Source organism: Alosa sapidissima, chromosome 11 (assembly GCF_018492685.1).
Source record: "Alosa sapidissima isolate fAloSap1 chromosome 11, fAloSap1.pri, whole genome shotgun sequence".
Classification (NCBI taxonomy): domain Eukaryota; kingdom Metazoa; phylum Chordata; class Actinopteri; order Clupeiformes; family Clupeidae; genus Alosa; species Alosa sapidissima.
Window position 1 is genome coordinate 29,034,797 of NC_055967.1, and position 15,625 is coordinate 29,050,421.

Sequence of the window (15,625 nt, forward strand, 5' to 3'; positions counted from 1 at the left end):
ACACACAGACAACCACCTTGACACACAGACAAACACACACACACACACACAGAGAACCACCTCGACACAAGCACAGATAGACGCAGACACACACAACCATCGAGACACACACACACACAAAACTACCTCGACACGCATACAAAACACAGTGTGACAAACACACTTCTATTCAAATAACCACACATACATGTCAACACACCATTTAAATTTCTTCTTGCACAACCCTACATGCTAACTAACATACACAAGCAGCTGAGAGCAGGATAACAACTTTGGCCATCAACACACGGATAGCTGTGTGTGTGTGTGTGTGTGTGTGTGTAACTATGTGTGTGTATATTTGTGCATGTGTATTTGTGTGTGTGTGTGTGTGTGTGTGTGGATAACAACCTTAGGCCTTCAACACACGGACAGCTGAAGGACATTATAACAAGAATATCAGAAAACAAGACCTGAAATAGACCAGAACAATAGTTAAAAACAGAACGTTTGCCAGGTAGACATAGGAACAACAAGAAGAGAGATAGAGAAAGAAACGAAATAAAGAAAAGAGAGACTAAATGAATAGAGTTAATCAATCCATGAAAGAAGAGAGAAAGAGATCTGTAAAGAGAGAGTGTGTGTGTGTATGTGTATCTGTGTGTCTGTGTGTGTGTGTGTGTGTAAGGAGAGGTCAAGCCCTGTTATGTGGGGGTGTGGAGGTATCTCTCTGGGACTGGGAGTGAGGTGGTTCCTCTGCTGCTCCATAAAGGGGCTTCTGTTACGGCAGGAAGAGATGATCTCAGAGGATCATCAGCTGGGTCTAATTATACACACTCCCATCAAACCATCTGTACACAATCACAAACACACACACACTGTTTAGCATTTACCTTTACTTATCTCTCTTTCCTTCCCTGCCTCTCCCACTCCATCATGTTTATGTGCCATCACCATTATTCCACACTTGCTAAATTCTCTTCAGAATGCACTGACTCAGGCAAATGGCAGGTCACGGTGCCTGGGTGCAGGGTCATCACAGAACATCGCAGCGTCACAAAGCACAGATTGTTGCTGTGAGCAATCAATTCATCAAACTGTTTACCATGAAAGCTTCATAGCAAATCATATTGTGTCTGTCTGTCTGTCTGTCTAATGTCAACCAGGTAAAATATTTGTTAAATGTGTATCAATTAGTGTCAGTTTAAGTTAAAGAGATATCATTCACAAGGATTACAATGTGATCACCTAGGCTCAGCAAACACATTCCAAGCCACTCACAGGCAATTTGAAGGGTATGCGTGGAAGGGCGTCCAAATAATTTAGCTTCTTTCATGAAAACCATTTCTGCAGACTTAATGTACAAAATTTTATGTGTAGGCCAAAACATTGGGCCTTCGTACATTAGTTAGGAGTTAGGTGAAACTGCAACTGAGACATAATGCAATCCTCATGTGAGATGCTAGCAATCATTTTTGTCACCTTACCATTATGGTCCATCCTCCCATTCACTGCAAAAAGTGCAGAGAGTGGTCACACACCAGCTTGCTACCAGACACAAGGATACAAGTGAACAATACATCTGGTCTGCCTTCCTGCTCCAAGACTTGATTTCAGCAGGCTCACACTGGAACAGTTTTCGGCCCTGACCTGACCTGACCACATTCTACAGCGGAGCATATACTCCCAGAATGTAGAAGGAATCTGGCCATATGCTACAGCAAACGGAGGAGAAATGAGGGGTGTGTTTGTGTTTATGTGTGTGTTTATGTGTGTGTGTGTGTGTGTGTGTGTGTGTGTACACATCTTCAAAGACTTTGAGCCTTGGGCCATCCTTTAACAGCCCTGCATGTCTATGCCAGGGCAGTACTGTGAAGCTCACTCAAGCATCCCTGGAAAGCAGAACTCAGCCCAAACACAAAGCACAACAAACTCCCAAGCACACCCAGTCATGCTGAAGGCAGTGGGCAACAGCAGCCCTGAGATATGCGCACCATGTTGTGCTTTTCCTGCGTTCTTATAAACACGATAATTACGCTTGTATTTTTGGCCGTGCTTTGCGCCTCCCTAAAAGAGCATCAGCAAGAGATGCAAGGGAAGTTTAGGAGGGTAAAATGAGAGGGTGTTTAGCTGGGTGATCCTGCCACAGAACAAGAGCAACAGTGAAGACAGGATAGTGACAGATGAGAAGAGGAATAGGCAGTGATGAGTCTGACTAGCGGGCTAGTGCGGTCAGACCATGAAATAGCATGTGAAAACAATTACGACTGAATACACCTACATTTGTCACCATTTTCTGTGTGTAAATGTAACTATTCCCAGAACGTAAGTCATTCAGACGCAGAGAAAAGATCTTTTGTAATTTATTTGGCATTTCCTTTATATTATAAAGGACAAATTGAAACTAAACTAAAAGGAATTGATTGGGTTAATCAATTTCTAAGGTCATTTATTTGACATTCTCTCGACTGACCTTCACAGGAAACAGACACATCTCCGAAAACAATGACTTAGTGTTCGTTTCATATGGTAGATATTTAGATTTTTATCAACAAACTCTAATTTATGAGTTCCAAAAATGATTCTTATCAGCCAGAAACTATCAACCACACAGACAAAAATATGTGTATGCATGCACACGTACATGCACATATCCAGACACACACACACACAGTCTTTATCAGCATGACAACACTGAAATCATCCACATCTGTCTTCAAACTATGGATGTACAGTTAGAATGACAGAACGCATCAGATGTCTGTTATGAAGACCTAATCTTTCAGGAAACAGAGGAGTCCGCTGCAAAGAAACCATTAATGGCAAAGGGCTCAAGACACACGTGGAAAGACTGTATAGTGTGCCAAGTTCTCTGTATCTGTGTGTGTGTGTGTGTGTGTGTGTGTGTGTGTGTGTGTGTGTGTGTGTGTGTGTGTGTGCGTGTGCGTGTGCATGTGTGTGTTTTGCCAGAGATTCTCATGAATGGACCGGAGGCTGTGATTGGATTAAAAGGTTAGGGTTAGCTGGGGGATTTTCAGCTCTGAGTCGGCTCATTCCATTGACCATTTAATGACCAGATCCCTCCCTCGGCTCTCTGTCTCGCCTGCAGCAAGAGAGGCCCTTCTCATCCATCAGAGCGAATGGCGGGTCACTAAAGAGCATCCTCAACTCAATACTGGAAAAGTTCTCAAAGGGGATACCCATGGTCACGATGGTCCTGAATGAATGAGAGTTCTGTTTGAATACTACACACTATTGTGTGTGTATGTGTGCTCGAGCGAGCGTGTGTGTGTGTGTTTGGTTGAGGCCTCTGCTATGAGCCTGTGAGTGGAGGGAGAGGGGGGTATGAACAGTCAGGGGTCACTGAACCCAGTCATCATGACACACACAGGATATAGCATGTGTCAGTCTCTGTCACACACACACACCATCAGGGGTTTTCCCAGAGAAAAGCTACGAATGAGGAAGGGGGATTTTGTAGTTTTTGCCAGCACTGAACAAGCGCTCATCCCCAAAGTCAAAGGTTGAAAGTGTTCCAAGAAGGTAAGTGAGTGAACCTCACCCTCACATATGCAAACACACGCACGCACGCACGCACGCACGCACGCACGCACGCACGCACGCACGCGCGAGACCTTTTACCCACTCTACTTCTGGCTCTTGGAGGCCGACTTCCTTTCAAGTTTTCAGATGCATCATGTGTAGTGTGTCATTCCCCTCTCTGGTCATTCCAGCGCAAGGGCCTAAAATAGTCAGAGCGCGTCCAGCGTTCGCCGTGGTAACCCGTGGGCTGAGGCCAGAGTCTGACATTCCTCGGCCGTGTGCGAGGCTTCCACACACAGTTCCATTACAAACATCCCAGGCAGGCAGGGAGGGAGGGAGGGAGGGAGGGAGCAGTAACTGACTCATCATGGGGAATCTGCCCTCACCACACGGCCCTTTAGGAGACATGTGTGACTTGGACTTAACAGACTGGTCAGCATAGCAGTCACAAACATGTGCTACCTCTACACACAAACACATGCCAGCCTTTATCCCATAGCCATCTAAAAACAGCATTTACAACATGTGCCATCACTTACGACACAAGTACAGACATTGAGGTTTTGCCAACACACTACCTCTTATGAATACACTGATCATAATCAAGACTGCCAACTTTGTTTCATGTTGATTCCATAATCTGACAAAAGTTTAAACAGTGTCATTTTGTTTTTCAACATGAGCAATTGGACACTGATACTATTATGTTTTACGTAAAAGGTCCTCATAAAGAGGGAGTGTTGTCAAATTATGCAACGAAGGGTTCACATGAAGAGCCATGCAACCATGAATCCATCAAAAACTCTCCAAACATATGTCAGTGATGTCTACAAAGCCAATTTCCATTCATGCAGAAGTTTTGAGTTTCATCTGCACCAGATAAGAATTGACATCAGATAAAAATCAGTGACGGCATGGCCCGAGAGTGTCCGAACAAAGCACGTTCAGGGTCAAGGAATTGTCCGTCTTTGGCGTGGCACCACAATTAGGTCATCTGGCAGCACTGCTTGCTTCTCTGGCTCGTAGTCTTACAGTGACTTAAGAGCAACGCATGAGAAACCAACCCTTACAGTGACTCATGAGAAACCAACCCTTACAGTGACTTAAGAGCAACGCATGAGAAACCAACCCCTACAGTGACTTAAGAGCAACGCATGAGAAACCAACCCCTACAGTGACTTAAGAGCAACGCATGAGAAACCAACCCCTACAGTGACTTAGGAGCAACGCATGAGAAACCAACCCCTACAGTGACTTAAGAGCAACGCATGAGAAACCAACCCCTACAGTGACTTAGGAGCAACGCATGAGAAACCAACCCCTACAGTGACTTAGGAGCAACGCATGAGAAACTAGCCTTGCAAGAAAGGAAAAAGAAAGCCTGGCCATCAAGAGAGATAAAATCTTAACCGATGTTCAATATGTCAGAGACTCCATAAACTCTGGCCAGTTGGAAACCCAATACACATACGGATATTCCCCGGCGGAAGAACTGCACTTTGTACTCGAATATGGATCATTTCCCTTTTATTTAATTCTCCCTCATTAGTAATGTCCTGGGGTAACACCAATCATATCCAATGAGGAAAGTTGCCATGCCAACTGCACCACCAAAACAGCTCTAAACTGAACGCCTTTTAAGATTCTGTCAGCTGCTCAATCCCTGGGATTTTCAGCTGCTGAATAGAGGCTCTCCATCTTTGGGAAAAATGCTGGCTTGTAAACGGGAAAAACAATCATTTCCTCAGCTGTGATTACTCACATAAAAAAAAAAACGGCAAAAAAAAAGGGAAAGAGAGGAGGGGGGAAAACGATGAGGGGGAAATGATGTTCCCAGGAAGAGCTGTGGTGTGTCACCTCCTCTTGGTCAGGAGGAGGTGCCGGGGGATGAGGCGCACCAACCACCAGCATTCAACTCCAGCCCGCCCCCAAACCTCTGGGATACGCCCACACAGCCTCGCCTCTCCTCCGAGGTCTCTTTACATTAAATCATCACGGTTACTTCTACTATTATCTTTTCTTTTTTGTGCTTCACATTTGCTTCAAATTCCGCATGTCTGTTGCGTGTCAGTTGCGTGGGGGCTGCGTGGAGTTTTCTATGGCTTACCAGAAGCGTGTCTGATGCGGCGCTGCGGCGGCCTCTCTGCCAATTGAAATGTCTCTTTTTCTCACATCATTTTTTTTTTCTTCACTGTTTTGAATGGAAACGCTTCCAACACGCAGGCGTGAGTCCTATTCCTAGCATGCGCGCCTTTTCGGCACGGCTCGAGCCGCATCAGAGACGTGCGTATCACGCAGGCGGTGTGCAACGTCTAACCTGTTAACATGGGAGCCAAAATAAAAACGGACACGCCACGCAGCTAACACGCTCACGCCACGCACCCGGTGTGAACCGGGCCTTAGGCTGTTTGAATCCCATGCATGAAAGGTCTACCCGCAGGCAGGCAGGCAGGCAAGCGCACCAACTAGCAGCATTCATCACGCCTGGTTCCCATTTGCATTGCCACCTGAATGACGTTTGGACATAAGGAAGAGCAGAGAGACAGTGCAGTGCACTTATCAATGTTAAAATGCCATCCATCCTTTTGTGGACCTCCTACCACATCAGTCAATAATGTGCAATGAATAATTCACAGCTGTGTGTTTGCCAACTTGCCTCCTGTTAAACATGCAGACAAGGGATAGGGTATATATATCTTATGAGATGTGTTTTATGATGTTAGTGCAGCCAGTGGTGGTGGTGTGTGTGTGTGTGTGTGTGTGTGTGTGTGTGTGTGTAGATAGCCACAGTCGATCTAATAGACCGCCTTGAAACAAGAAGAGTTTCTCATCGCAAGATGAACTGGAAGAAGAAATTAGATAATGTGCTGACTGCACAAACATCCTTTTATATACCCATTCATTACATATAAGTAAGTATAAGTATATATACTGTTTTGATCCCGTGAGGGAAATTTGGTCTCTGCATTTATCCCAATCCGTGAATTAGTGAAACACACTCGGCACACAGTGAACACACAGTGAGGTGAAGCACACTAATCCCGGCGCAGTGAGCTGCCTGCAACAACAGCGGCGCTCGGGGAGCAGTGAGGGGTTAGGTGCCTTGCTCAAGGGCACTTCAGCCGTGCCTACTGGTCGGGGTTCGAACCGGCAACCCTCCGGTTCCAAGTCCGAAGCGTTAACCAGTAGGCCACGGCTGCCTACATCTACAAAGTAAAAACTACTTTGGTTTGTCTGCAAGGACCCTCTCCACAGTAGCATAGAAGTGTAATGACTAATGTTAAGCCTAGTCAGTCAGTATAGTGGCGATTTACTTTGACATAGCGAGACGAAGTTAAATTCTGGCTCCTGCCTACCCATAATCTACACACTCATGGTAGAGGTTTTTTTCTTTCAGAGGTGGGACACCAAATAGGCTTAGGAAGAAAGAGAGAGAGAGAGAAAGAGAGAAAGAGAGAGAGAGAGAGAGAGTGAAACATCAAAACGTAAACCACAGGCACACCCAATGACAGGAGGTGTGTGTGTGTGTGTGTGTGTGTGTGTGTGTGTGTGTGTGACTGAATTAGAACCTGACTATTCATTGTGATAAGGGGAAGGAGGGCCCCCCTTGGTGAATGATGGTGAGGTCAGCAGGCGTTGTCCAGTAGGCAGAAAGAGAGACGTGGCACCACACCTCACACATTCCCTATTCACACTCACACACAATTCACACACACACAAACAAACACACACGGGCGCATACGCACCCCGTGTGGTGAGAGGGTTTTGACACAGGGCTTAGTGGCCATTGTGAGTAAACAAACCCCTGGGACAGCAACACATCTCTTTCTCTCGCATATGTACACACGTGTATACACAGACACACACGCACATGCACACAGCCTCACACTGCAGAACCTGAAAGTGATACAAAGAGAAAAGAAAAGGCAAGGCAACAAGCAGGCACACACACACACACACACACACACACACACTTATCAGTAAAAGCCTAAGTATAAAGGCAAGCTTAAATAGACGCAGGAGCCTCATTCCACATCTCAGAAGTCACAGTTATCTTAGTCAAATATGGCAGCTTGTCTAGAAAAATCCTGAGCATTTTATCTCAAAGGTTAATGACTACACAGACGTGGGGGATGGAGCTGTGTAAACGGGACACCCACAAGTCCATGTCCTTGAGAAAGGTCAACGTGATATTTCAGACAGACCTCTCAAGCAACACAAGGGCCAGTTCCTGAGAATGCAGCTAAGTGAGAACCACTTCATGAGGTCCTTACATCATGACCAGTAATCTCCCTAATAATGAAGCCTGTCAGTCAATCATCCTTATCAGAACCAAATGACAGACGCTGACATGATTAATGTTGCTAGAGAAAGGAAATGTGACACCCTGTGTAGCAGCTTATTAGCTATTAATGGTACATTCCATTTCAATGTTTAAGAACACACTTACATAGTTTCAGAATATGACTGAAGTAAATGTGCTTGTGCATGTGTGTATGTGTGGGTGTGTGTGTGTCCTGTGCATTGTGTGTAGAGTATTGAAGAGCGGCTGCGGGAGTATTATGCCTAGTGAGTGCATAGTGATTTCTAGTGATTGAAACATGCTTGAAAAATACTAGTTTAAATGGCCACTGACAAACCTGTGTACTACTCGTGTACCCGACATGTCTCTTGGACATACTTAAAAAAAAAAAAATACACATACAATCTATCTACTGCAGTGCAGATTGATGCATCTGTGGTATCGCACATATAAAACTACACAATTTCACAACTTAAACTAAAACTGCATCCATGTTACTTCAGAGCTGTGGCATCAAGGGCCATTTCCCATCTTAATGGGTCTTCCCAGAAGAGCAAGTCTCTGCATCGCTCTGTGCTGGTGTGACTCCAGTCACCCGTGAAATAGCCATCATTAGAACCCTTTTTAAAGGCCCAAAGTCCATGTGGGAGGGGGTGGGGGAAGGAGGGGGGTCTGATAAAGTTCTACCCAACCTAGTCCGGCCCACCCTGAATCACCAGGCTAGGCCCACACAGCGCAACCTGTACTCCGAGGTCTATTTATATTAAATCACTGTTATTTCTACTATTTTTTTTAACGCCTTGCTTCAAATTTTATTAGCCTGCTTGTTAGACTGCTTGAATCCCATGCAAGGAAGGTCTACCCCCAGACAGACAGAAGAAAAAAGAAAAAAAAAGAAAGAAAGAAAGAAAGAGAGAGTGAGTGAGAGAGAAAGAGAGAAAGAAAGGAAAACAGGACTGGAAACATAGGCGTTTTCCCTGATAACACGGCCTCTGAGGGCTGAGTGTTGACATTTCTCTCGCTCCTGTTACAAAGCCGAGATGCTGCGGCTGATAAGGCAGGAGGCGCTCCAGTCAGGCGGTTCAGCCCGGCGGTTCAGCCCGGCTGATTTACCCCTACAGCTTCCTTTTAACTGCCCCCGGCTGATTTCCCCCTCCAGCTCCCTTTTAACTGCCCTCCCTCTTATCTCTTTCTCACCCCGCAGTCTGCCGTGCCGTGCTGACCAACCAGCCTGCTCGTCTGAAGGGCCGCTCCGGCTCTCTGCCAACGCGGGCAGCGATTTTTCAGCCATGGCTAAGCATGACGTGAAGAAATCTGACAAGTCTAATCATGCAGATAAGTCATATAATAATAATTTTAAAAAATGATAACGTGTCAAATGCTGATTAAGTCATAAAACAAAAGATTGAACTCAATTAGAAATGCAAGGAGAGATGCGTCATACACAGGGCCTTCTGAGAACAGAACAGCGGAGGTGGACTCCTCTTGACCAGGGACAATTCTGTAAGGAATACCAATACAAATCATGTGGCTGACCCAACAAGACTGACTGGCTTGACCACAATGGCAATACAATGGAAAAGAAAAACAACAAGACAGAGGCTCAGGTCAACACAGCACACTGCTCACACGACCGTTCCCCAGATAGCAGACCGCTCATGGTGAAGCAGCAGCTCCCACTGTTTAAAAAACCATCTAGTCACTCTGACCCGAGTCAGCACACACACACACCAATTTAGCATATGCACAAAGGGACACATACAGACACAAATACATATATACAATAGGTCGAACAGGGTGGCAAAAATACCCACACAGAGACAGCCAAGCAAGCAGGCATTCGATCACTCACTCACACACACACAGAGAGAGAGAGAGAGAGAGAGAGAGAGAGAGAGAGAGAGAGAGAGAGAGAGAGAGAGAGAGAGAGAGAGAGAGAGAGAGAGAGAGAGAGAGAGAGAGAGAGAGAGAGAGAGAGAGAGAGAGAGAGACACACACACACAAACACAGAGAGCGAGAGAGACAGACAGACTGGGCTAGACAACAATGCTGGTGCAGCCACAGTCTGGCCCAGTGAGGCGTGAGCAGCTGTTGGAGGAACTGTCCCAGACAGATGAGCATTAAAATGCAGATGTGAGCGCTGGGCGCTTAGAGTGCGGCCTCGCACTGGCCCAACAGGCTCCTCCTCTGGGGTTACTCGCTGTCAGAGCACTCCACTGGCTTTCCCCTCGCAGCTGCAGCTCCAGGCCTAGTGCACATATATATATACACACACACACTCTCACACACACACACACACACCCATACTCACACACACACCCATACTCACACACACACACACACACACACCACCACACACACCACACACGCAGGGTCAGGCAACACTGGGCCAGGCATATGGAAACCCACAGATCACAGCAACAGACCCCAAAAACACCTGCAGAGGGTCAGAAAACACAGAAAGAGTCACATTTAGCAGTTGTGTGTGTGTGTGTGTGTGTGTGTTTGTGTGTGTGTGTGTGAGAGTAGCACCGGCCAGACCACACAGCCATTCCGCAGGGGGCTAAATGTGGGGAGGTGTGGTCAAGCCTGATAAAAGGTGTGATGTCTGAGGGAGGGGGGAGGGGAGTGTCAGCTGACGACTGACAAGGCAGGTGTGTGTCAAAAAAGAGGGCCTCTGACACGTGCTGCGCGCGCACACACACACACACGCACACGCACACACACACACACACACAAAACACAGTCAGGGAGTGAGCGCCGTTGAGACTCCATAGTCCAACACAACCCTATTCCTATCAGTGAGCTAGGAGTCAGGGGTGAGTAATTTCTAAGAGGGTGCCAGTGCCACTAGGTGTGACACTCCACTCTGCCAGCCACCAGAGGTGTGTTCAAACGAGCAAACAAAGGCGAAGCGCTCAGCGTTCTTTCGTTTGCCTTAAGTTCACTGCAACTGTTCGCAAACACTAACAGCTTGAGGAGGTAGTTCATGGTGAACATACATGGATGTTGGACTAAGGGATACTATTCAAATCAAAGCTATTTGGAATATTTATGCAAAAGTGTTCATTTTTGAGAAGTTCAAAGAAACCCTGTCTGCTTCGAACATTTGCTTTTGTTTGCCGAATTTGAATGCACCTTAGTGGTGATGCTGCTGCTAGTCCTGCTGCTGCTGTCACATACGTTCCTAATCTACACCCGCCACTGTCCTGGGAGCTGTTGTGAGGGACAGGGTCCACTTATCTCAAGCTGAAACAGAGCACGAGTGACTGCAAAGCCCCAAAGACTTTGCATTCCACCAGAGGAATCCACTGACGCAAATGTATTATTTTATAATTACATGTCTACTGATCTTAAACATATTTACAGTTCTGCTCTTTTGCAAGCAGAGAAGCCTGTCCACCACGAGACTGTGAGTGGGGAAAAATAGTCATATTTCAGCACCAATGGCAGACACAGATCCAGCTCAGGGCTCAAGTATTCATGTGGTCTCCCACAGCCTTGAGGGGGGAACCAGAAAACAGACAGAATAGGAGGAGAGGAGGGGGAGAAAAAAAAAAGAAAAACAACTCGAGAGCTCGCGTGGTTTTAGCTCTAGCGAGCGATCTCACGGTCACAGCAAAAGCAGCATGTGAGGCAGAGCCTGTTGACATGACCGACACAGACGCCGTTTCCAGCATGCACAGAACATGCACGGCACAGAAGGGTCCGAGGCGTTCGCATTGTTCACATTCCAAGACCAGGCATGTGTACGTACTCTGCACTGACGCTGAAAGCAGCTGTGGCCTACTGGTTAGCACTTCGGACCTGTAACCGGAGGGTTGCCGGTTTGAACCCCGACCAGTAGGCACGGCTGAAGTGCCCTTGAGCAAGGCACCTAACCCCTCACTGCTCCCCGAGCGCCGCTGTTGATGCAGGCAGCTCACTGCGCCGGGATTAGTGTGTGCTTCACCTCACTGTGTGTACACTGTGTGCTGTGTGTGTTTCACTAATTCACGGATTGGGATAAATGCAGAGACCAAATTTCCCTCACGGGATCAAAAGAGTATATATACTTATACTTATAGCTGTAGCTCTACGTCCCTGAGCCAGTTCTGGGGAGGCACGGCTCTGATAAGGGTTGAACTGTGTGCCTATACTTCGTCAAGTAATATACTTGGCCAATAGACCTACGTGAAAACAGCGGCTCTGAGTTAATGCTGTAACTGTGTGTCCATAAAGTACTATGTGCTACATATGGTACTTTAGTTAGCAGTATTATTTAATGGTGTGACAGGACTGTTTGGTGCCTGAACAAATTCTGCTGCAACTACGTGCCCGTGTTGAACAACTACTGAACACTGACTGTGTGTCTGTGTGGTGTTCGTGTGTTATTCTTGAGCTACAAGTCTGTGCAACATAACCGTGCATGGCTCAGCAACAGGACTGTGCTACGTGGTTGAAATGCATGCCTGTGGTTGATGGCTGTAAAGCACCAAACCAAATACTAAAGGCTGTAAACTGTGCAGTGGGGGCTTTGCTTACTAAGCAAAAATGCTTAAGCATGTGAACATATACAGTATATACACCTGTGTCGGTGTGTCTCACTGCTCACCGTGTGTGTGTGTGTGTGTGTGTGTGAGAGAGAGCAAGCGTGTGTGTGTGTGTGTGTGTGTGTGCGCCTGTGTGTGTGTGCGTGTGTGTGTGCTTTGTGCTGTGTCTCCTGAGGAGCCCTGAATCAAGCATGACTAGTCGCTAGGGGAGACAAACCGGCGATGGAAAACCACTTCTCCTGTCGGCACGCGGCACAAAACCGGAAAAGCTGGAATGTATGGAATTGTGACCATGCTGCAAGCGGGAGGGAGGCAAGAAAAGAGAACGCACAGAAGAGAAATGGGGGGGGGGGGGACAAGAAAGAAAGAAAGAAAGAAAGAAAGAAAGAAAGAAAGGCAGAAAGGAAAAGAAATAAAAGAAGGAAAAAGTGAAGACAAAAGATAAGCTGTGAGGCAGAGGGACGGAGAGAGAGTCCACTCTTCCAACTGTACAGATAGTCCTTTGAGCACTACTAGGAAAACAGCATGTGCTCGGAGTCCTTTCCACTAAATCATCTCCTAATAAAGCATGTGGAACAATCCCAGGGTGCGCTTGTGTGTTGATGTCTGTGCGCCTGTCTGTATGTGTGTGTGTGTGTGTGTGTGTGTGTGTGTGTGTGTGTGTGTGTGTGTGTGTGTTGATGTCTGTGTGCCTGTCTGCGTGTGCATGTGTGTGTGTGTGTGTGTGTGTGTGTGTGTGTGTTGATGTCTGTGTGCCTGTCTGCGTGTGCATGTGTGTGTGTGTGTGTGTGTGTGTCTGTACTTCCTTTCTGGTTCCAAGGCAATTCACATCGACTTCAACACAGAGACAAACAAGGAGGTGCTCCTGGTGATGAGATCATACCCATGTGATGTCAACATCACAAAAAGTCTTTATCTCCATCTAGACTGAAGGTACAATGCTGCATGACTAAAAATCATGCTGGACTGCAGATCATATCTCTGACCACTGTTACTTGCTGTGACTCTCACATGAATCAGTGGAGTCAGCTGCAGCGGAAGACCGAGGGGTCATGCTCCACTGCTACACCCCAACAGGGCCTGGCCAGAACTCCCTAAATGGGTGTTCATTAGTACTTTCACCATCCGCCTTTAGAGGATACTTCAGCCTACAGCAGCTCGGAGGTCGTCAACTGAGGAAGCTTGCTGGGGGGAGGGGAGGGAGACGACCAATGCAACTACATGTTTGACTACAAGAGAGTGAGACCGAATCAGGATCGCTTTCCTTGTTCAGACAACACAAACAAAGATTTACAACTCCCTGCTGATCGCATACAGAAGGACAAACAAATGCACATACCAGTGCTTCCATCTGTGGTGCACAGCAGAGCACATCCCAGCCTGTTGAAAGCATCGGCCATGTGTTGCTCTTTATAAACAACCATCCCAAGGCTAAGTAGCACATCTAAAACTATCACAATAGCAGACCCGTGCCACAAACAATTGTACCGACACAGGGGTTGAATACCCATACAACTATAAGCCTACCAAAGATTTCAACAAGCATCCATCAATAAGACCTATTGTTATACATTTGTATTGGTTTGATGTGGTTTTGTTGAATGACTGCACATAATAATGCTGTGTGAATATGTAATATAAGGGTTCCTTCAAACAAGTGAAATAGACTTACTATACCAAAACAATTCCAATGAGATTAGTCATACTCTTCGGTTCTGCCAAATGGCACCCGACATTTTGACACAACAGAGTTATGCTTCACAGGCACCCGGCACAAATGTATGACAAATAGCACAAGGCTTATTAGGGCCGAGTAGAAGGGCCATGTTAGAGCATACTTCATCCCAAGCTGACAGTCTATGCATAGCCTAAGCCTACCCACATATAATGACAGTTAACTCTGTGCAGTTGCTCCGAGCCTTGCAAAGTTCAGCAGTTGCTCTATTAACTCCAAAATAATAGCCACCTCGCTCTCCTGGCTGACTATACGAAATGATACCGGGGGTGGGGCATGTAGGCCTGGCACGCACGCTCATCTGGGGAAAAAGTTTGGAATTGATCGCATGGGAAATTTGGAAACAGTTTCACGGTGGATCAACTTGTGCTGCGCATAAACCCTAGCAACGACAGTTGAACGACGGGGTTTCCAATTTATTTGCCAAAAATGAAATGACCAAAGCCTTGTTTTGAGATTAACTGTGATGGCAAATTACAAAGGAATATCATTATTTCGTGACGCCCTTTTCCAGAAATTAACGCAACGAATGCAAGAAAATCTATTCAACAACAGATGGTTTTTATAACAACAAAGTCATCGCCGTGAGCTCAATGAGCTCTCTTACCTCGTACTCTTGGTGTCTACAGCGTGTACTGCTCTTTAAGAAGCATACCCCTCTCCAACTAATGGAAGTTAGAGAGGACACCCGCGCATTGTGGTTTTCTCTAGAAGTTTTTGCCGATTTCTATCCAATCGTCGTCTCGAGTGTTTCAAAGAAATCTCCACAGAGCTTAAAGATGTTTGTGTAGCTTGTCCTGTTTCAGTTGCCCGGTGTGGACGACGATCGGTGCGCTAGCTCACTTGGTTCTCTACAACGAACTTCTGCTCTCGTTCGCCTCGCGGAGCACGCCTTACGGGGCGGGCCATAGGCTTACATCGGCATCGGGAACACCTCCGGCGGACTGGCCACATCAAATGTCACTCCAGCCACCTTCCAAGCATCCAGTAGATTTTAACTTACGATTTTCAAATAATGTAATGTAAATATCCTGTAAGAAATGTAAACTACGAAATTAAAACAGTAATTAACACATTTTTTATTCCATACCCTGAAATCATTATAATATTATTCTCACTAGCGCACGTACAAACACACACACACACACACACACACACACACAGAGAGAGAGACAGAGAGAGAGGTTAAGGAGAGGCCACTGGAATTTGAATGTGCCTGAACAGAAAGTGAAGTGTAGAGTCTGCTGCAGAGTACAGGTGTTAAATGTGAATATTGCAATTAAATGTCTCCCTCTAGTGTTTCTCTCATTTTGTACGTGACAGGACAACATCATGTTAGGATAGTGTAAATCAATTTATTTTGGATTTATGTCATTTATATCAATGTCTGGCAATAGTTTCTGCATAGTGATGATAGGAGTCAAAAGTAAAAGCCACAAATTATTGAAACAAACTTGATGTACCGTAGAGCGGTACAAAATATGACCGCCGCCCAGTCCTGCACAGTCTCTCCGCAAAAATGAATCACACATG

The 15,625-nt window shown here is 46.2% G+C and overlaps 1 protein-coding gene across 5 annotated transcripts in view; it reads right to left on the reverse strand.

Annotated features, from left to right (window-relative positions):
- Nucleotides 1-14,954, reverse strand: part of akap13 (A-kinase anchoring protein 13) — a 92,603-nt gene extending 77,649 nt beyond the window's left edge. For 4 of the 5 annotated variants that reach the window (XM_042109236.1, XM_042109238.1, XM_042109239.1 and 1 more), the window contains exon 1: nt 14,700-14,953. The gene's annotated coding sequence lies outside the window, so the exon portion shown is untranslated. Of the gene's footprint in view, nt 1-14,699 lie in introns of all 5 variants that reach the window. The other variant, XM_042109240.1, reaches the window with a different exon arrangement.
- Between the last annotated feature and the right edge of the window lie 671 nt (nt 14,955-15,625).